The sequence below is a fragment of the Aphelocoma coerulescens genome, chromosome 4 (genome assembly GCF_041296385.1).
Source record: "Aphelocoma coerulescens isolate FSJ_1873_10779 chromosome 4, UR_Acoe_1.0, whole genome shotgun sequence".
Taxonomy (NCBI): domain Eukaryota; kingdom Metazoa; phylum Chordata; class Aves; order Passeriformes; family Corvidae; genus Aphelocoma; species Aphelocoma coerulescens.
In genome coordinates, this window is record NC_091017.1 from 13,213,947 (window position 1) to 13,237,733 (window position 23,787).

General features: G+C 40.5%; 1 protein-coding gene across 1 annotated transcript in view; it reads right to left on the reverse strand.

Annotated features, from left to right (window-relative positions):
* MAML3 (mastermind like transcriptional coactivator 3) overlaps positions 1-23,787 on the reverse strand; it is a 258,834-nt gene that overhangs the window by 220,156 nt on the left and 14,891 nt on the right. The window lies entirely within an intron of this gene.

Sequence of the window (23,787 nt, forward strand, 5' to 3'; positions counted from 1 at the left end):
AGAGGGGAAAAAAATTACTGGATGTCTGCAGGATTTGGAGAAAAGATTGCAGGACCAGTTAAATGAGAAGAGAGAAAGTAGGCTTTGGGACAAAACACTGTTCGTTGCTGAGCGTGAGCATACTAGGAGGCTTCAGGTGGAGTTTTGGGTTGCAGATGAGATATTATAGGAGCAATTGCAGGATTTAGAATTTCGACCGCTTGCAGAAACACCACTCGTAACACTGACTTTTTGTATCCAATGAAGAAGTTGGAAGACAGTAGACAGGTCTATTTTTCTGACAGAGCGAGATGTAATGTTTGCATTGTCATCTGATGATGAGGAAGTAACATTAGGACCCCTAACTAAAACTGAAACCACAGACAATGGTCAAGGTCAGCAAACTGCTACCAAAACAGTGTTGTATACAGCAGATATCAGAGTTCCAGAAAGAGTATAGCAGACTTGCGTAGAATGGAAATGTAAGGGTTGATCCCGACAACACTGAAAAGGGGAAAGATGCTTCTTTATCTTCAAGTCTCCCTGAATCTACTAGACCCCAGGGTAAAGCAGAAAAATCACACAAAAACTTACCCACCTGCCCCGCCCTCCCCCCCCCACTCAATTTTGGTTTTTTCTGGTGGTTCATTTGCCAAGAGCATTATGGTCACAAGCCAGATGAGATGGAAATCCAGCAAGTGGGAACCTATTGCATACATAGTGATGGCCCATCCATTCGAATTCCAGTAGGTTCTTGTCAACAAATAATAACATTTCTAATAGTAACTCAAATTCAGACAGCATCCCATTTGTGGGGGCAACTTGAACCAGAGGAGGGCTTCCCAAAAGGGTGGGGGAAGCAGAAACAGCAGTACAGCAAGCACTTCATGAAGTAGAAGTTGAGATTCCACCTGAGGAACTTCAAGGCCAAACTGGCCCTGACAGACCAAAGAGATCTTTACTATTCAACTCAACTACATTTAAAGAGACAGATATTCTGAATGGAGAAACAGCATTTTTGTCATCAGCCTGAGCCATTAAACAACTTGAGCCACTAAGGGGTAACCTATCCAGACAAACCCCACCAGGACTCACATTATTTTCTCATCCCAGGAATGATACTGGGAATGATGTCAGCATACCCCCACTGTAGATCAAGTTAACCATGGAAGAACTGCTTATCCTTCTTGCAGGAGCAATGATTGCCAGCATGAACCAAATTTGGTTCACACATCAACAAGCTGAACCCACAGGCTGGAGACTCTCTGTTCTTTATTTATGGTAACAATAGTACATTCTGCACCACACGTTTCTCAGCTGTGGTTGCAATTTACTATGACAGCATTTATAAAGGAAGGAGATGAAAGTAATTTACCCACTGAAATTCAAAAGGTAGCCTGAGATAATGCAGGGATAATTTGAAAGGGAATTCCATTCTTGCTGGTAACTAATTAATTTCACTTATGACTCCACCAAGAGTAAGGCCAAAATTTTTGTTCTAACAATATGCAATGCTTTGGTATATACTACATACCCAATCATTGTGTCAGGATTCAATCCCAACAGAGCTGTACTCTATTCCCTGGAGCACAGAGTAAGGGCCCAATGGAACGGATGTGTCTGCATAAGAACCCCTTGAGATTTTATTCTTGTAGATAACCTTGTTGTAGATAAAAGCAATCACCCTTATATTTGTGTCTGTAACTGTGTTGAAATCATGGGATCTGAGTTTAGTTACTGAACTTCTGTTACATCTTATCAATTGCTATGATTTAATACTGATTTAAGACCTAAACCCTACCCCTGTTAGAATGAATCTCAGCTTGATAAAGCTGCTACTGAAGCAAGTACAAGAAAACAGACAAAAGGCTGATTACTGCTCCTCAGGATGTGAAAGAAACCCAGGTGATGGAATGGGTGAAAAAAAGATGAAGAACAACATTGCTGGGACATGTCATTTGGATGGCTGCAGACAGCAATAGGAGTTTTTAACAAGGTGTTGCATCCTGTGATTGTTCTTTTAATATCAACCTTTCTGCTTTTCATTTTGATAATTGCATTGTACATCAAGTTGTGAAGGATTATAGAGAGATTACCCCTGTCCTAGGTTACAATGTAAGATGTAACCAAAAGCATGCATTCTATTATCTTCACAAGCTGTTAAAGCAGGTGGGGCAATGTTTGTTATCTCCTACCATGACTCATCCTTGATAACTCCCTCTGGGGGCTATCTCTGTTTAATGGGCAATCAAGGACCCACTGCATGACTCACAGAATTACATCAGCCTATTGTGAGATGCTCCGCCTAGGGGGAGGAGCCAAGCATTCCCACCTGGATATAATCTGAGGTTTGGAACAGCACAGGCAGCCCTTACTTATGGGATTTGTGGAGGACAAGAGCTACCATTGGACCTTCAGGTAAAGACCAGCCCCTTTTCTACTGGATCACTACTTCAACAGGACTGCTTCATGTGGACTGCTACCACCACTGTGACTAACAGGGTATCAGGTTGTATCCTGACTCTGTCAGTGTTCTTGTACTACTGCATTTATTTTAATTTTCCTATTAAATTATATTTCTGACTTGCGATCTCCCACTAGTTTGTTTTCAAGCCTAAATAGTAGAGATAGAGGGAGAAAGGGGCAGATGATTCTATAACCTTTCTCATCTTTTCCCTTTTCAAAGAATGGGACTTTTAATCAAGTCCATATTGATGTTTGTGCCACAGCGTGGTGTATAATCCCAGAAGATAAGGGGCTAATGTGAATGTCTCAAATACCAAGAGCCAGATGGCTGCAGAGCTGACCAAGGATTGTTGGTTATGACACACCATGAAAAAGAACAAGATGCGGCTGGAGAAGGGGCCATGCAGAGGTAGGGCAGTACCAGGGTAAACATCCTTGTTCTAGCTCCTGGACATAAGCACAACACAGTACTGCACAAGTGCAGGAATGAGGTTGAGAAATGGACATTGAGTGTATGCTAGGGACTGAAATGGTTCATGCCTTAAACATTGTTATGAAGTTTTGCCTGTTATAGCAAAAACTGTATAAAGAAGCTACAATCACAGAAGCCTCCCTGAAGAACTTGGACTGTGAGTCAAGCCCCCTAGATAAGATAAAGAGCACACTAGCGTTTAATCATCTCAGGTCTAGGGAGAAACAAACAAGGCCAAAGGAGAAGAATGCATCCACAAGAGAGCCAAACACGGCAGAGATTCTTCCCTTGCTAAGTTTGGTGTGGGGGAGACCACAGCCCACAGAAGCCAGGTTTACTCCCCCTGAAATGAGGTGGGGAGAAGGTTTTGGGTGTAACCTCTGGTCAGAGGCAGTGAACACCCATCCTCCCTTACACAAACCGGCCCAGCTGTGAAACCCCCAGCCCCACAGGCCACATCCACAGGATACTCATATGAGAGGCAGCTAAGGTGGTGTCATAATCCATCAAAGACTCCTATGGGCCTTGCACCACAGGACTGCATGTGATGCAACAGATCCAGAGTCTGTTGTAAGAGACAATGGCAAACTTCCCAACCCCCCCCCCCCGACCCTGAGTGATGCCTGAGTTTTCCTACCTAGCCTGCATGTATATAAACCCATCAGATTCTATGCTTTTTGGGGGGAGCCTTCACCACCAAGAAGACCAGCTGGAGACGATCAACAGAACATCACTGGGATCCACGGATGGTAATACTTTCCTTATTCTGTCTCTGTCACTCTCTTTCTTTCACCCCACTTCTTTCTCCTATTTCTTCCTCTTCCTTTTACTCTCCTTTCTCTCTCTCTCATATTTACTATTAAATAAAATTCATACTATTGTCACTGGTATATGGTCTTGTCTGCACCTTAAGTTGGGCAGAGGCATTTCTAAGAACTTTAATAACTGGATCATGACAGCGTATGGGGGGGGGCCATCAAGACTACCCAAGACCCCAAAGCCTTCCAACCCATTTCCAGTAAGGGCTAGAGGAATGGACTGCACATGGTAACTCATTTAAATAGAAAGGTATCTCCACCAAGCCCAGGCTTGGTTGGTCTGGTCCCCCACTGCCAATGTGTTCAGTTCAAGCAGTGCTTACTAAATGAAACATTTCTTCTATCTCAGTAGTTAATGAATACTAATAAATGAATGAGAGATGCCTTAATAACTCCAAATCCCATAAGCAAAGAAGTACTTCAGTGTACACTGTAAACTCTAATAAAAGAAAGTTAAGGATGTAAAGTCAAACCATGGGAAAGGATGAAAAGAGGCAATTTTTTTGCTAGCTCATACAATACTTGGCTACCAAATCTGTGAAATAGTAATAGCATCAAACACACCTTTTTAAAACTTCTGTTTCTCCCAAATGTACAGTTCATCAGAGAATGCTCCTGCTTCTCATCATCTATTTCCCTTTCCAAAAGGTACTCAGGAAAATTATTTTTTCCTAGCAAACAGAGGTCCGTAAGAACTTACAAATCAACCATATACGCTATACCAATTTGTTTTTATTACAGAAGAACAATTCCAGCACTGATATACTACTGTACTGCACTCAGTAATTTTCAAACCTGCATGCCTGAAGTTTTGCTTCCAGAAGTTCCCAGCAGTGTACTTCAGCACTTAAAAGAAGCTATTTGGATAGAAAAAGTATCCTCCACTTTAGAAGTGGGGAGAGGCAACCAAGTCCAGCATTCTTTTCTCTTGCCTCAACAAACAGGCATCACTACACCCATCCCAATGCACTGCAAAGAGAATATGTTAGGTTCTGGACTGATTATTTTACTGCCTCACAGATTACATTCACTTCTCCAGGAAGCTACTTCTCTTCCCATTAAGGCTCTTCATAGCCTCTCTTTGTCTCTTCCAAATCACATTTAGACTTCCACCTCTGATCAGCCCATGGTGGACACTGACCCCTCTCTACTTTTTAAACTGTCAAACAAATCTCTTCATGCTCTCCATAAACTCTCATAATTGCCCAAATTCCTCCAGTGTTGGGATGGAGAACGTACTGAAAGACCATTGCTATCACGTTGATTAATATCCAGCCACAGCCACTTTGTTTTCTGCCTGCTGTCCATCTGGGATGTGTTCTTATACCTGGAACACAACCGTCTTTTAGTATAGCACCTGACACAAGAGAGCCGTGGGCTTTGGCTAAGCTCTTGATACTCTGGTATACAAGAAAGTAAGAGCATCAGCAACAGGGAAACTGCAGGAAGGTTTAATAGATTTGACCACTTACAACACTAACCCATAGGAGCACATACCAGTCCCTTTACATGTGCTGACCTCCATCAAAAATAGTTGCACGAAAGCTTTGTAAATCACCACTATCATCATCACCTCCTCTGCTACTTGGGAAGTGGCTTTTTTACCTTTCTTTTCTTTAGGGACAGGATGAGAGGACGCAGTCTTAACCTGCACCAGGGGAGGTTTAGGTTGGATGTTAGGAAGAATTTATTCACAGAAAGGGTGAACATTGGAATGGACTGCCCAGGGAGGTGGTGGAATCAGTCCCTGGAGGTGTTTAAGGAAGGACTGGATATGGCACTTAGAGCCATGGTCTGGTTGACAAGGTGGTGTTAGGTCATAGGTTGGATTCGATGATCTCAGAGGTCTTTTCCAATCTAATTGATTCTGTGATTCTTCCATTACTGCTAGAAGGAATCAAAAAACCCTCTGTTGCTGAAGTTCTTTACCCTGGCCCCTGAGGGCAGGCATGTTTTCTTCTTCAGCATATTTACTATTGCCTCTACTGTGCAAGGGGATTTCCAGGCAGACAGAAAGGAAGAGTTGCTCTCACTGGCACATAGTAATCTAAAGGCATGTGGAGTACCCATCAAACTGGCATGACAATCATGGCCTGATACAGCCCAGGCTTTGGGATGTGCTCTCAAAGAGAGTTGAAACTCTGAGACACAGAATGTCTGTCAGTCCTGAGAATGGACTATGTAACTACTCCACTTTCACTGCAATTTTTACCCATCTTAAAGCCAGGATAAATCACCACAGCTACAGCTTCTTGGTAACATGTGAAAAGTTTTGGCTTTCCTCTGCCTGGTCCAGGGCACATGCTGATCAGCCAAATGATGCTCATGTAAAAGTACGAGCTCTGGTCCCCTTTGTTTTATGCCACAGCTGCACTCAAACTGACAGCGTGTCAGTGTTAGCATCACTGGCAGAACAAAGGAGACAAAGGCTGACACAGGAGAGGGAAACTTTGTTAGGCTCCTAAAGAGCAGCAATATTTAAAAAAAAAAAAAAAAAAAAAAAAAAAAAAAAAAAAAGCAAACTAGGAAAAGGACACACCTGGACCAGCAATTTTTAAAGGAGGAAGCTCTACCCATCTGCCATGTGTGGAGGGCTCACCATTCATAAACCCTGCCTTTTCTTACCGTTTTGTGCAAGAGAGCATGGATTTGGTGAACAGAGACAGATCCAGAGGGCTGCTTCTTATGCCCCTACAGCCCTAGCAATGCCTGCACTGCCTTATCTCTTTGTAAACAAGCTAAACCATGCCGGGCTAAGTGCGCAGGAAAGCACACTAACCACTAGTGGATTTAAGCTCTTGGCAGTAGACACAGCCACTTGGTTTAAGTGGCACGTGTCTCAGTATTAAGGCTCATGCTAAGCAGTTGCAAATGGATGTGGCAGGCACGCTCCAATCCGCACTGAGTTTAATGCAGGAAATTGTGTGTGCTCCAATACTGTAACATAGGAAATCTGAGAGCTAAAAATGCACCCTGGGGAATTAAATCTCTGCTCTTCTCCCCCATTTCCAACTCAGGAGCGCCCAGAGTGGCCTTTGTATAGCCTCACCTCTAAACATACCCTGATCTGCCCTTATTTCCAGTACTACCTAACACACAAGGGACATTTGCAGGGAGACAAAAGGCTGTATCTTCATTATCTTCATCCCAAGCAGTTCACAAACTAAGGATATGCAGAGGGGACTGATGTGCCACTTCAGTCTCTCCCTTTGCACAACTTCAGAGCCCAAACTTCCTTCTACTCATCTGATTAAAAGAAGTACATTGCTGCATTTATTTGTTAGTGCAGCAAGAGACATCCCTGTCAGCAGCACTGAAGCTGTGCAAGAGACTCTTGCAGATGCCATTGTTCTTAGACATAGGATTTCATTACATTAAGCCAGCCCACTGAGAGATATGTTGGAAAGGGGGGGACAGGAAGGAGGGGGAGGGAGGAAAGGGGAGGGAGCCTTTAACAGAGAGGGGAAAAGAAACCCTCAGAGGTCCAAAATAAATGATTCTTGATTCACAGGGAGGCAGGAACACAGCTCACACCCAAACAGAGACACTCCTCTATGGCAGACAAGCATCCTGATGATTGTTGGCTTTGTTGTTACAACAGGAAACTCCCCCGCCCCGCTCTGCAGCGCTGGATTCTTGGAGGCACCTACCAAGTACTTGCGTTTTGCTGCTCCCTTTTCTGCAGGAGCGGGAGGAGCTGCTGGAACGCGCGGCACAGCAGCTGAAATGGGAAACATCTCGGGGATACAGCATCTTTCAACTCACCCAACAAATAATCTGCTCTAATTCAAATGGCTGACAGTGAACAAGATATTACAAAAACATATTTCCTGTGGGTTAGCACAGCAAACAGCATAGTACAAAACTCATGATATGCCACCATATGGCTTCTGCCATATTATTTTTGCTAATAATGTAGAACAACATCCACTGTGGTAGCTGCAATGACCACAATGCCAGTACAGCCTGTTTGTGCCAGGACTAAAGTGGTTTCTTATTAATTATTTAGGTACAGCATTGTATTTAAAAAACCTTGAGGATGGAATAATAGTATTCTTGTTTATTTTTCACCCAGAGTATGATTAAACTGTTCAAAAGTCAGAAGTCCCAATTTTTCAGCAAAACTGGGATGAGAAAACATTGCTTACCGTCAAAACAGAAAGCATGATATCAGCAACCTAGTAAAAATACCTATTAAATGGCATGGGTTTACAGCAAGCAATAGCTGCAGCCACTATTCTGAGCTGTAAAGATGAGACAGAACCAGAGAGCTCTGTCCTGCTGTGATGAACTGCAAACTTAATCAGGATCCATACTGGCTTGAAATATGTAATCTGTATTGTCCATTTCCCTCCTCCTCTCTGTGTGCGTACAGATGGTCAAAACCTTACAGCTAACCCTGAGCAATGGATAATGAGGTAATAGCACTTCCCAGCCTCTGTGGTTACTTCCAAATTAACATCCAAACTGTGTTATGCAATTCACAACACCAGAAACAAGAGTCTAGTTCACCAGTCAGACCAACTTGTTAGTCAGAAAATGGTTAGAGCAGCTACATTTCTGCACCTATTTTTGCTCTTTAAAATTGTGTATGGCTACTGTAAACATACACATCAAACCATCTCTATGTTCCAGCTTCAAGAGAAAAAGAACAACAACAACAACAAAAAAACACTGAAAAAAAAATAACCCCCTCCTACCCAGACTTGTCCTGAATACTAATGCTAAAACTATTACAAAATGCTAATTTGGTACCAACAACCTATGATTAAAAAAACAATGAAGCACCTCAAGCACATGAATTAAGGCATCGTCTTAAACATGGTCTTTTCATCTTAAGCTAGAAAACCCTTATATATACACACATCTGGGCCTTTTCTTGCTCTCAATGATCTCAAAGCTATATTAAAGATGTAAATCTTTATGTACGCTAGTCTAATGCATCTGGGGTCTGAATGAAAGCTAAAGACACCACAGTACTTTTAAAGACAACCACAAATGAAGCCAAAATCTCAGCTAAGATTATTTTCTGTCAGTAAACACCCCCTGAAGGCAATTCTCATGGATTACTGGGATGCCTATTGAGTTACTTGAGTACCATTACCTAACATCCAGTATTTGGTATAGAACATCACTACACGGTTTCATACTTAACATACTTAAGCAGTTAGTGGCAAAGATGCACTTTCACAACACTTCTGAGGCAAGAGTCTCAAAGTTTTAGTAACACTAATAATTCATCTTTACAGTTTTTGTTTCCTCTCCAGTTTAAGGCATAGGAAAGGCTGATTTCCTTCTCCATGCTGCACTGTTCACCAACAGCAAATCTTGAAATGGAAACCTCAGTGCTCAATTTATTTTCATGTGTTCTAACCATCTGACACTACTCCCTCATTACTATACCAATCTTTCTTGCTCAGTTCTTGCATTTGTGCATAGTATCTAACTTACCTAATGCCTTCCATCAATAAAGTGAAAAAGCAGGCAACCCCCCCAAAATTCTTGCAAACATACTGGCCATTTAAGAGAAGGAAGAAGAGATTGCTTGGCCAGGACCAACTGTTAAACTGCAGGACCTTTCCCACCCCACCCTTCACTTTTTGTCTAAAACACTGAAATGTTTAGAACAAGGATAAAGACCTAACCTTGGTCAAAACTTGGTCCAAAAATGGCAAAAAAACCAGAGAGATGAAAAATAGAACGAATCCAGAAGCTCCTCCACTCTCACCTAGATCAAAACTTCCCTTTATACAATATATCTTTACCAGACAGATTGTATAAAGGTTTTAATTTTGCCAATGCATTATAAATATTAAATAACTCCTACATCAATCTTATCCTTGACAGATCCATAAGTAAATATTTGAGTCCAGTTAAATGCTCTGTAGGGAACTTTGATGAAAATAAAAGTTCCTCCTACTAGCAATAAAAACATTTGTATCATCTACAAACCCAGAAATACATCAAACCAAAACATGTAACGCTGGGTTCTGGAGTGCAGAGAAGCTGAATACCAGGTTAGAAAGAACTAAGGCAGGAAGTTAAAAAAAAAATATATATTTTTCTATTTAAAATTTTAGCCACATCAGATTGATCATAACCTTCAACTGATAAAACATTTACATTGTTTGGCTGATGTTCTTCAATTCACAATTGCATGCAATTAACAATTACAAGGGTGCAATTAAAACTTGAAAGAGGTAAGCAAATCTCCCATAGGCTCTCCCAGTAGACAAAGTAGTATTTCCACTTCAGATCAAAGTAAATTACAAAACCCAACTAAATTCGCATCGACAAAGCACTGCAGGAAACAAACATCTCACATTTGACAAAAATAGAAGTTAATTTTTTCACCATCACTTTCACTATTCTCTTTGCAAAGAGTTTGTCTCCATTAGAGAGGGAAGATGGTTCAACGGCTAGTACAAGGCAAGAGAGACTTGCCAAAATGACACAGATTAATTTTAGGGTCAGGAACTACTGTAAATCTCAGCAGTTTGAAAGGTACCGTCAGCTGGAAAGGGGAGGGGATGAGAGTCAGAATCTATTTGAAACTTCACAGAATATAGGCCACAAAACCATGAGAAAGAACAGCTCTGGAAAAAAAAATATAGCAAATCTAACAAACATTTCTATAAGATGCCTCAACTTTGAGGTGCTATTTCACAATTTAAGATTTTTTAACATCTCTAAATCTGGACAACTTTCTATTAGCAACTCTGAGGTACAGTAGTGAATCATCATCTTTTCCTCAGTTACTATTGGGTTCTAGAGCCTGCTTCAGCTGTCAGCTAGAAGTATTTGCCATTCTTCCCATTTCTTTTCCAACTTAGCCTAACACCACCATAATTTTGACTTTGAGAAAGCAGCAAAGACATAATAATGATGTATATTTGTATATATTTTTCCCCTTTAAAACTGATTTTTCTCATACGAAGGCATAAACAATCTAAAGAAGCATCTCTAAAGAGCCATCCACAGCTTTCACAAAAAGCTGCTTTTAAAGCTGTCTAGCTCTCTTCCACCTGATCCTATAAACACTGCTGGCAATTTTCCCCCCATGCCTCTAACATATTTTCACTTAGCACCAGTTTGATGTATAAGATCTGACAAGCTAGGCAGTTATAGGCCACCTGCATCACTGTCACCATGACAACAGTGAAAGACAATCCATGATCCCATGCCCTGGTCACACGTTTCAATACAGCTTATCTGTCCAAAGCCACTGAGTCTAATGGAAAAGAGTAATTACAATCTTCCACTCATTGTCAAAATTCTCACCATATAATGCTCTTCAAAATTATTTTATTCCTCTCACATGGCTGCTTTGCAAAAAAAAAAAAAAAAAAACAGAAAAAAGAAAAGAAAAAATAAAAAATAAAAGAAACCTCAAAAGAAACCTTAAGTGGGTTTGGAAGGGAGTGAAAGAGTGAAAAGCAAGTCTGTGCCTGATAGAAAAATGCAGCAGTGTGAGCAAACTGGCTCTTTGCAGTGCTGAAGGACTAATCAGAAGCAGGGGAATGTACCAACCACTAAGAGGGATAAATGAAAATTTCTCTTATATTCGTAGAGCATCACTTGAGATCCTTTTAGTTTTGCACTGAAGGTGAAGAGAGGATATTAGTTTCCCTCTTTTCCCCTCCCCTTCCTGGAAAACTTCTTCCAAGCACTATGCTGCACTGAGCAGCAGCAGCAGCAGCAGCCTCAGCAAGCAGCATGGCTCTTCAGATGACCATGTCACTAAAGAGAGATGGAACCCTGTGTCTGAGACAGCAGAACAGCAGCTCCTCCTCTCCACCCTCTATAATAGACTACCCCTTCATTTTTTATTTTTAAAGCAGAACTGCAGGGCAAAGCTTCAGAATTTTACCCTTTCTGATCCCTGACCCTAAAGGATCACTGCATTCCCTCCATCCCTGGCAGAAAATGCCAAAATGTTATTCCTTTGTCTATGGCCACAGCCATAATTAGGATGGAGATCAGGGTAAAATGATATACAGTTTGCACCTGTAAAACAGGGACATGACTTCCCTGCCTTGTAGGGAACTGAGAGGACAGAGGGAACCCAGCCATGACACAGACCAGCAGCACCTATTTTAAACTATGGCAAATGTTGGACAGCGAGTACCTGGACTCTCATCCTGAAGTAGATACAAATACAACACCTTCTGGCACAGAATTTCGTGCTGGAGGATCAGGACATATCCACAATAAATGAGAAGCTTTGTTTTCTGCTTGATACGCCTTGTCCCAATCCTTCTCCTCCAAGCACCTTCATGCAAATCAGTCAGCACATCAAAGCTCCAATTTATTAGGCATGTAATAAATACTCCTTGAATTAGTAAAAGGTGATAAATCAGGAACAGACAGACAAAAAGATACAGTAATTTATTAAAATGTTTCATCCACCCATGTCCAAACCACACTAGTAAATAAAATGTCAGATGATTGCCCATTTTAGAGACATATTTTTAGTTGGATGTTTTAGGCCACAGCATTGGCACCAGGAAATGAAAGCTTCATTCACAGTACATTACTTGCATTTGCCATACAGAGTTATCCTGGCTCAGCTGACACAGTAACCCCACTGTAGCTCGGGCCCAAGAGTCCTGACTCTCAACTCCCAAACCACAAGGTAAATAAAAAGTCAGTCTTTTTTGGTCTGTACTTACAAGAACACAAACAGGGCTGAGGACCCTCAGTCCTGATGTAGTTCAAACACACATTTGAAACAACCTTCAGCATTCATGGCAGAATTACTTTAAAGAGAAGCAACGCTGTGATTTAATGACCACCTTTTTACATGTTAGCCAAATAAGATGTTACAAACAACAAAGGTTAATAGCATCTTTAAGTTTCTGTAAAGCTGCGACTCCCTCCCAAAACCCGGTACAAACCTAGTGCCTGCACCACAGAAACACAGCCAGGGCTATGGCTGTGCACCACAGACAGCCAAGGCTGCCCAAGGGGGCACAGGGATGCGTTCGGAGTGGCAGCAGCCATGGCTTGGCATGGGCTCTGCCTACACAGCAGATCCCATAGAGCATCAGTCGGAAAATCTCTACTGATGACAAGTAGGTGAAACCCTGCTTTCACCTGGTGTTTTTAAGGGAGAGGTCAGATTTTTCAGCTGGGGTAAAGCAGGCACCCCGGCAGATCTGTGTGGCTTTATACCAGTCGAGCAACGAGTCCAGGGCTCCCCCGTGCAGAGTGCCCCCAACTCCTTCCTGCCTTCTGGCACTGGTTCAGCACCATCGCAAAGGGAAGGGTGCCACCTACAGCACTGCGCACAGCGCTTCCTCCAGCACCATGGCTTGCCTTGGACGTCTCCCAGTGAAGAATTAATCAGGGTCAGCCCCCTAAAATGGAGGCTTGGTGACTCTTCCATGACAGAGATAGGCAACGTCCTCAAACTGGTTTCTTATTTTAGGAATGCAGAGGTAGAGTGTCACAAATAGATTCTTTGTCTTAACTTCTTTGATGCCTTACTGCTGCAGTGTGACTATTTCCTCTTCTGCTATACCTGCATGCCAGTACTATCAAAACTTCTCCACTAACTTCTATCTTATTCTGTTAAGATATCTTAGAGTGTCAAACATCATTTACTTCAGAATTTCTTCAAAGAAGATTTGGTTCCTGCCCCCTCACATTTATGTGCTTAATTCCTTTTTCTCTCCTTTCCATGGGAAAGATCAATTCCAGTAACATATTTTCAGTCTTGTACAAGCTACGTCTTTTGGAGTTCCTCTGTGTGCAACACCCAACCTCTAGAAAGGTATTAGAGTTGAGGTGCTTCTTTCTCTTTTTAATCTTACTAAACCACTATTAATTCATACAGGGGATGCATAACCAACAAGTAGAGTCTGCAAACCGATTCTTGCTGTTATGGAAGAGTGCTGGCTCTATTCGTCAGTGCTAATCTGAGATAAATGTCCCTGTGCAGAATACATGACACACACACTGTCCAGAAGGAAGACAAGCTGAATTAGTCTGACAGAGCCCAGCTGCCACTGTAGATGGAACAGTCAGAAAATGAACAGGTATCCAAAGCCACTGCAAGAACTAAAAGTATAATCTTGTAAATCAGAATAACAGTTTAGATAAATATGAGGATTAGGTTCTCCTCTTTTCTTCATGCTCTGGTTTTTATTATGCAAGAATCTTTCTAATTATTACAAATTTGCAATGAAAAGCAAGCTCTGGTCAGAGTGTTGAGACTCTACCAAGGCAGGAAAGAGCAAAAATTAGAATTAATAACTCCTTAATAGACTGTTTCATTCATAACTGCCCAAGTGTTCTCCCTGCTTGGGGTGACTTCAAGAATGACCCTGGGAAGCCAAAGGCCACAACAGCATGCTTTACTGAACTTGATGTGGTCAGAAGGCATCTTGTCTAGCAAATTCTGGATAGCATGAGGTGAAATGTGCCAGTAAGTGCCTCTCCATGTCCAGGTGCCTCTGCCTGGGGACAGGCACAAAGCAGCCACAGGGAACAGCCACAGACCACCACCACACAGGATCTTTGTTGACACTGCATACAACTAGTCTGGAGTGAAAAATTGTACTGGAAACAGGCCAGAGAAATGTCACAGGTCTACCTTTGCACTAATCCAGCCAGTTTAGGTGTTGTGTGTCTCTGGTGCAGTTCAGCTACCAGAGGAATAGCAGCTGGGAAGCTCCTTCACCAGCATCCCTGTCTTCCACATACCCACCATCCAAATACTGGCCTTCTCCATGGTGATGGCATCTTTTTCTCCCCAAGCCTCCCTCACATCTACAGTTGCTGCAAGGACGTCAGTCCTTATCATGTGTGGCATGGGGAACAAGACAGGATACACTGCTTTTGCCAGGATCTTGTGCACGCACACAGAAGACTTTACACTGTGGCTTCCTGGCAACAAGCCAGCTGGAAAAAGCCAGATGGAGAAGCGAGTCTGGTGGCCTGATAGCAGAAACTCAGCGCAAAAATATAAAGGTAAAAATCCAAGTGCTCAATATCAGAACTCTGCTGAGCTGAGGCATTTGGTCTGTTAATACTCTTACTCCTCTGGCTAAGAGCCATCAAAGACCTTGAACCTACCTGGAAACCGCAACGACCCAAAGAGTCTTCAGCATTCAGAAGGGCAAAATCCTACCACTGATATGGGTCAGAAAATCTGAGATATAGTCTCCTCTATCTGAATTTATATATATATATTTATATATAATATTTATAGCTATTTATAGATAAATAAAGACTACTGGAAGCCAAAATGTAACGAGCACAACAGGCAGCAGAAGAAAACCCCAAACAACTAAACAGAACCACAAACAGAAATGTGAATCACACTTAAAAGTGAGAGGAAGCATCAAACACCAAAAACAGTGACCACAGAGATGTGTACCCATGCATCATGTGCTTCCACATCTATCACACATCTCCTCCAAAAGTAGAGGTGCCTTCTGTAGGCCAGTGCTGCAGCTGGCAGCATGCTGAAGTGGTGAGGTGTAATACTCAATACCTGCTCTGTCAGCTGAGGTGCTTTTAGACGGACACACCAGATACAGATGTTCCTGCACATATAGTACTTCCATTCAGTGACTGCTTCTATATTTATGAGCCACCACATTCACAAACAAGTCATATGTTCAACTGGACATGTCAGACACCTCCAGCTTCATTGTCACTGCACGTGTTAGTATCTAACTGCATTTTTGTTCTGGTATGTATTTATTTATCCTTGCAGGCTTAATTTATTCACATTTAATTTTCATACAGATGCAGTAGACGCAGGATCCTGCACTCATAACAACAGCTGTCGGTTAAGCTTTGCAACAGCCTAAAGACATGCCTAACTTGTGTTGTCTAAGACCTATTGCTTAGCACTTTTTTCCTCCCTATGTTTAAAATCTTGCCTTCCAGGTTCTTTTGAGTTTCAAAATCCCACCTGAAGTCTAAGGATGGTGCAGACTTGCCAGCCGGATGCAATAAGAAGAATGTAACTAATCTCACCAATACCTTCCTAGTTTACTTCACAACAAGCAAACGCTTTTCACAGTACTGACCTCCTGCTGGAGCCAAGAAACTCAGCTACTTCAATGTGAACTGCTGTAATACAGCTTCACTTGTAGTTGACTGATAGATACAGACTCACAGGAGTGAAATCCCCTTTCACTACTTCTTTCTCAAATGTGTGAGGATGGTTTTGCTAATGGAAAAATTGTATTCATTTAACTACTGTTTTGTAGAACTAGTACAGAATCTGGTAAGCATCCAACCCATGTAACTCTGAATCAGTGTTCTTCAGGAATAAACACAAGAAATCCCCTACCAGATCTTCCCCTTCCTGAAAGACAAAATCTGCCACAAAAAAATCACAGCATTTCTCCCTTAGTATTATTCCCCTACCTCCCTACAGCAGATACAGACTAATCCTAAAGAATATGTGCAGCAGAGAAAGATTAATAAAAACATTTCCTTTTCTATGATGTAACAATTAAGAGATTTTCCAGATGAAAACAGAAAATATGTCATGAATGAAAATTCCCATATGTCAACAAGTAAACTAATATTAGTTGCAAAGAAAGCCACAAATTACAACCACCTCTCTTAAGTGAAGCCTGACTAAAGGGAAACACCTACAACGTGAACCTGGATGCCTTTGCTAATGAGTAATGAGAGGTGTTAAATTACAGGCTGCCACAGGCACTTCCCCTGAAAAAACCCAGCATTTAGGGAAGGTGAGGACTTGCACAACAAGCAACTAACTATGGGGAAACTGAGAGAAACTTTTCGGTAACTCCAAACTCATCTTGAAATGCACACTGTAGTTTTAGTGAGCCACAACGGTAAAACTATGACCATACTTAATGAACAGTTGGACACTATTGATATCACTGCCATTTCCACCACATCTCTCCTCATCATGCCCTTTTAATGAGTTTTCATATTTCTCATTAACATTTATTATAATAAACCCTACACCCACCTACAGGTGTGCATACTGAATCTAATCTGTCTGGAACGCATGGTACTTATCCATACACTCTGTTCCAGGCTCTTGCAGTCCTCAGGATTATCTGAGAGTTACTCTGCCTGCCAGTATCTACAAAAAAATGTTACATTTAACTGAAGTTTCAAGCTGCAGGAAAAGTGTTTTCTAGAAAATAGTGCAGTAATTTCTCACCAAAAGGAAAGGTGGGGGGAAAGGTAGTGACTTCAGTACTGTTTCTCAGTTATAGCAATTAAAGAAGAATAATCAGTATTAGAGTACAGATTATTTACTCCAGCATAACTGAGAGCCTGGTCTGAATTTCACAGAATGGTTCAAAGATTTTATCTATTGTGAACACCAATCAGATTTGGGCCAAGCATTCCAGATATCGTTAAATAGAGAAATAAACTCTGCAGGTATTTACTGATTAACAACTGTGATGCATGGTAGATAATTTCTACTCTTGTGCCACTTCATTAGGTATCCATTTTTGTTCCTACAACATAACCAGATGACTAATTTTTCAAGACTTCATTATATACAGAACTTTAGTGCCAAGTGTGTCTGTAAAGAAGTGATACAGGTGTACTTGTCTACATTCTAACACAAATGTAACTGGGAAAAGCAGATCAAGCCACATAAATGTTTCTACATTACTTTTTTCCATGTAATTGTTTTCCCATTTTTCCCACAGTCCAATTTTTGAAAATCTATTTTTAGTCTATCAGAATTTAATCTTTTTCCATCGTCAGAAAGGAAAGGCTGGTCACAGTTGAGATTTGCTAATGTTTTCCTAATCACAGAATCTGTAAGGGAAGAAAAGTATGCAAATATATTTTATCACCCTGCACTCAATATCTAACTTCAAAGAACAAAAGAGAAGAGAGTTCTCCCTTACATGCATACCTACAAATAAAGAAAAGATCACAAGATTTGACCAGCCTCCAGCTAAGCACTTTCCAATATGGTCAACCAGGTTACAGTTGGTAAACTACACTTAAATTGTTCCTGAGATACACAGGATGTAATTTGCTACATTTACTGGATTTACTAGATCTGTATGGACTGCTGAATTGGCAACAATATCAATTATATTTTCAATAGGTAAACATAGACTTACATTAGCATTTTTGGCAAAACTACATGTCATTATATATATATATACACACACAGAGTGTCTTTAAACTAACTGCTCATTTCAGTCACTTGTAAAAACGACCTCAAAATTTGTTTCTTGAATTTACCCGTCTCCATGATGAAGGAAACTTACTGACTGAAACCACAGTGAACCATGCTGCCTATTCCCTCTAATCAGTGATGCATCCCAGATGTGCCAGATACTTCCCAAATATAGTCACAGCCTTCTTGTTCCAAGGAATTACCAGGACAGGTTAAAACCTCCAACCCTCCTCTTCACTTTCTACTGTGGGAAGATCTGTACAATCAGAAAAGTAAAACATCTGCCAAAAAAGTTCCCTCTTTTAATCCCCACATAAATCCATTTCCTCAAGAAATTTTACTATCCAGCATGCTCATATTTCCCACCCATATACTTCTAAGGATAAAGACCTATCAGGATCAGGTCTCCAGCAAATCCAACACAGACTTAAAACTCACTGGTGATGGAAACGTCCCAGTCTGCACTGATTTTATTGCAATCTATACACTAAATAATGCTGAGGAGGAGAGTATACAAAAAGACTCATTCCAGCCAGCCAGGCTAACAGAACAGTACAGATTGGACACTTGAACTCACCTCTACTACTACTTCAAACTTTATGGATTACATTTGACTCCTTCCCCTCGAAGAACAGGGAAACAAGCCATTTAACAATCAACACTGAAACTGAGACTCTGGAGATGATATCAGCATTCCACAACCCTCAAGCCCATGTCCTAATTAAATGTCGTGGTGTGAAATGTGGTGTCCTACTCTTCAATTTAAACACAAATATACCTTTTGTCACAATGTTTGCTCACTAGTTTTTCAACAGGGAGAGGGGTTGGTGGTGTGCTCTTCAAAACCCTCCACCAAAGCAACTCTGCACTTCTAACACCTACTAAATCAACGGACCCCTAGTTCACTACTAAATTTCTCTAAAACTTCTGTGGTTTACTTGAACACTTTGTCCTTTTATGTTTTTGACACTCAAAATGACAAATTATTCCAAAATGCCAGCTGGCAAATCAAAAAAACCTTCCCATTATGATATATCATAAACCATAACTAACTTAAGTAAATAAAAGTAATCAATTTACCCTAGTGAGTAGAATAGTGCATTTATGAGATCTGCTTGGTCTGCAGACCACAAGACACCTTTACCATCTGGCAGCTGAGCACAGATAAAGCCCATCTGATCTAGAGACTGGGGTAGAAAAAGTGCCATTTTCCCCTGTGATTTTAAGTTAAAGAGATAGGGAGGGCCAGAGTCTGATGTGCCTAGCTAAGAAAGAGAAAAAAAAACTCATCAAGATCTCACTGAATTTTAGCCCAGGAAAAAACAAATAGAACTGAAAATACATAAAAGAAATTAACTGTATATAAACAAGTTTCATTATGATACAAAATATTTACTGGTCATGAACATCTGTAGAAATTATACATTTGTGCTGCATTATCATCTAAATTACACTGTTAAACTACTCAACCCCTTCCTTATTCTGATATAAGCATTAAAAAGCACACACAAAGGAAGATGTTTGAACTGATGAGCACAGCAAAGGAAGTGCAAATAGGTATCAGTCAAACAGTGTAAGCAACTTAAAACTGGAGGATGGAATAAGTGTAGTGCTAAATGGCAAAGGACCTCAGTCCCAGCACATTCCCACTTCATTTGAAGGCAGAATGGTTGATATAAATCAAAGTGATTTAAATTGCTGAATTTAAACAGGATTTAAAGTATCAAGCAGAAAATCCTGATATGAACAAATCAGTTTGGGAGCATGGTTGGATTTGCACTAGTTTTTCTAAGGAAGGGTCAATTCTTACTGATTGGTAACTATTAAAGTGTGTTACTTGGCAACTCCATATGTCCTTTGCATGAACACACAAACCACTCTGCATTAATATACCAAAATACTGTTTTCTAATTAATTTTTTAAAATACCTTCAGTGCACCTGTTATGTAAAAATAAAAGTTTATCAAACTGTTTTTTTTCTGTATTTACAAATATTTAAAGATTAGTAGATAGATACCTTGGCTTTCACCTTCTGGGAAGCAGAAATCTCCTCCAGCTGTCCTCACACTCAGCTTTCAGCCTTAAATAAACTAATTGAATCTAGTAAACTGATGAAGACACCACGTCAGTATTAGCATAGAAGGCTTCTATTGCCTTGTTTAGAATTTCAAGACCCCCTTGTTCCAGAATATTTCTTAAATATCAACCTTTGCAGGTTCAATTTCCTTCAAAATTTCAGTATAAATATGGTGCTCAGTTGCCTTTTTTAATGGTTGGATTATTTTAACAGGTGACAGTAAGTTTAAGCATAAGCTATCCTATTTTCACATCTGATTTGTATTTTGAAAACTAATTGTAACTTTACTAATAAAACTCATAAATCTGAATTAAGAACTAGGTGAAATTCAGTGTTTCAGGTGGGGAGAGTGTGTGTGTGTGTGTATGTTAAAAAAGGGGAAAAAAATCAAATTATACTCCAAACAAGGGCCTGAGCAGAGAAACTGAAATAAACACCTATGACAAATGACTCATGAAAGAATAACTGCAGCTGACGTGTGAAAAAAAAAAAATCACCCTCATCCATCAGTTTAACCTGGTCAATTTTGAATAATCTTTTTGGAACATAGACTGCAAGTAACCAGAGGACAATAGCACAAGGTTGGATGGGGCTTTGAGCAACTTGGTCTAGTGGAAAGTTTCCTTGTCAATGGCAAGGGGGCTGGAAGTAAATGATCTTTAAGATCCCTTCCAACCCATTCTATGGCTCTATAACCACCTCAAAACCCGTGAGAAGAAGAGTTCTTTATGGACCTGAGGAAAAGGAGCATTAGGATATGATATTCTAAATATCTAGATCTTGTTTCAAAATTTCTTGTCTTTCTATTCTAATGCCATCGAAGTAAGTGAGTCACATGAAAATCCAGCTGAAGTGCATGAGAGGGGTAGGACACTGCTATCAGTGTTTTTTCACCGTGACAGGAACTATGCTATGGGAAATTTGAAAGAAACCCCTCAGACTGCTCTGTAGTGATCAACAGATATGGCTTAATTTTAGGCTTCTTGTATACTCCTTCAGCTTGCAAAGAGCAGCATCACTCCTGTTTGCAGAAAAAAAAGGCAGTAGATTTTTCCTTTCCCCAGACTAATCTGTTTTACTAAGTATGGTAGCAGTTCTTGAGAAAGACACCAAGAACTGCTAGTTTTACCAGGATAATCCACCTTGGGGTTCTTTCTTCTGTCTTAGTGAATTCTTCCCTTGCTGCCTCTGTCAGCTTTCTGGGGCAGAAGCTGAACTACCAGGGCAGTCAGAAATACATCCATATAAAAGTGCTCAAAGCTACAGTGAACCTGTGAGCCTTTCTCACACATCAGTCCATGCCAAAAATAGGAAAAACTAAGGCAGAAATACTATGTTTGTTTTAAAGCCCTTGTCAAATCTTTCTTCCACTGCACAGAGTGAGAGAGACTGAACAAAGTGCATTGGAAGAAACCACTGCAGAAAAATACCAAATGAAAAAAATGAAACAAAAATCAGAATATGAGAGGTGGAATATGAAAGGGGCACACGTTTTGTACAGTATCTTTTTTAGAGTACTTTCTCCTCTACCTCAAAACCATTCACCCAACATGGATGTTGGGTTTTAGCCCCAGAAGGACACTAATGCTTTGGCTATTGCTGACTAGCACATCGCACAATGAACAAGAGTGCACATCTCCTGCCTCCTAAGCCTCCTTGCAGCCCCGCACAGCCTGGACAGCTAGCTATTTTTATGTCCAGGATAGCATGTGAACTCAAAGCTTATTACCAAGGGATTCCCCCTGCACACAGGAGTAATGCCAAGGATTTTTTTTTTTTTTAATTGTGGGAATGGGCTCTGGATACTGTCCAGCTTATAACACCTTACACTTTGTGAGAGATTTAAGTAACTTATATGCTTCCTTTAACTTGTATTTTAAGAATAGACTTCATTTCAGCATTTATAATTGTTTTCCTTAATTCTTTAAAGTACCTAATGTACTTGCTCATATGAATGTATTAAATTAATAAGTGCTTTTAATATTAAATATGGAAGAAATAATCTTTTGACACTCTTGTTTCTCCTCAAAAAAACCCCCCAAAACCCTGAAATCACACAAGTGAAGGGATCAACCTAGAGATCAGCACATGCTGATCAGGGACCAGGGGATTCTGCCTCTCCACAATACCTTTCTCTAGCTTGACCAGCAAACTGAGATGCTCAGATGGATCCAACAGGACACTAGCGAACAAGTCAGCAATACAGCGTTACTCCTTTTTACCTCGTGCTGCTGGTGGCATAAAGGGGCAGATTCCTTTTCCTAGTGCTTCCTCATTTCCTGGACTAATACAGACAGGTGTAACTACTCCAAAAATACAGAGCTAGCATCACCTTGAGAATAGGCACTGAAATAAAAATTAATTTTATTTTTGCTCATCAGGGTCTCCTGGCTGTGTGGAATTAGCCCTTCCAAACCACTGGCTATTTGCTACTAAAATTCAAGATGCATTTATTTTTCTGGCTGTGCTGAGGAAAACCTGCAGCCTTTGTTACTATATGGGTCAGAATATATTTCTCCTAACATCACACTAAATGAAAATAGTTTCACATACCACTGCTGGGAAAGATATTGCCGCTTCTCCATTCCCACACATTCAGCTCAATGAGATGCCCAGATTACAATCCAGTTTTCTTAAAAGCAGTGGTCTACACCTGACAGAAGCTTCAGCCAGAAAGAATAAAGCCAACACTAAACAATTTTTAAATATGATCTGGTTCTGAAACTTCATCTCCTTTATGTGACTGAGCCATTCTAGAGATAAATCCATATGCAGTAATAGGGGGTACTGAATTGAATCAGCCAGTAAACCCTATTGCAGAAACAGAGAGAGTTTTGTTGTGAGCTTTTACTGACACACACTTCCCTTGGAGGAATTAAACTAACTTAGCTGTGCCACGATGAAAGGCCTTTGCAGAAAAATGATTTTGGAGGAAATTAAGCCTTTTCCCAATCACATAATTTTCTTGAAGTGTCAGAGCCCTCCAATTCTTCAAACTTCCATCTTACAAACGGAAATTAAAAGTATAGTCCCAGTTGTCAAAACACACATTTACAATAAATAAATCCATTGCTCACTGCAAGGTTCTCTCTATATTAATTATACTGTCTTATGAGCAATTTCAGCATTAGGCCACTGAACTGCAAAGGCTTAGTTGTGTGGCTCTGCCCCAGCACTTAACAAACTAATGCAACATCCTCTGCTACAAAGAGCGATAGAGTAACAGAATGTATTTATTATTACAGAGAACACGTGAAAGTATCTTTTCTTAATAAAAACCGAACCATCAGTGGGCATCACCTGTGCTGAAGAAAACCAATCATACAGCGACTTATACACACATATATGAAATATAGTACAGGGTTACTGTGAGTAATTAGAAATACAGAATTTATGTGCTTTTACATCAGTTATACCAAATAACAGTCATAAACACTAAAAATTCAGAAGATTTGTGTCTCTTCCCCTTGAAGGGCTGACACAAGTCCTTACCACAGAAAAAAAAAGGAAAAGGGAAAAAAGGGAAAGGAAAAGGGAAAAGGAAAGGGAAGAAAGGGGAGGAAAGGGAGAAGCAAGGGGGAGGAAAGGGGGGAAGGGTGGGAAAAGGCAGGAAATTAATTTGGAAAATTAATTTTCATTTTACTACTAAAACTCATAAATCTGAATTAAGAACTAGGTGAAATTCAGTGTTTCAGGTGGGGAGAGTGTGTGTGTGTGCGCATGAAAAAAAGAAAAAAAAAATCAAATCACACTCTAAACAAGGGCCTGAAAAAAGGGGGAAAGGAGGGGAAAAAAGGGGAAAAAAAGGGAAAAAAAAAGAGGA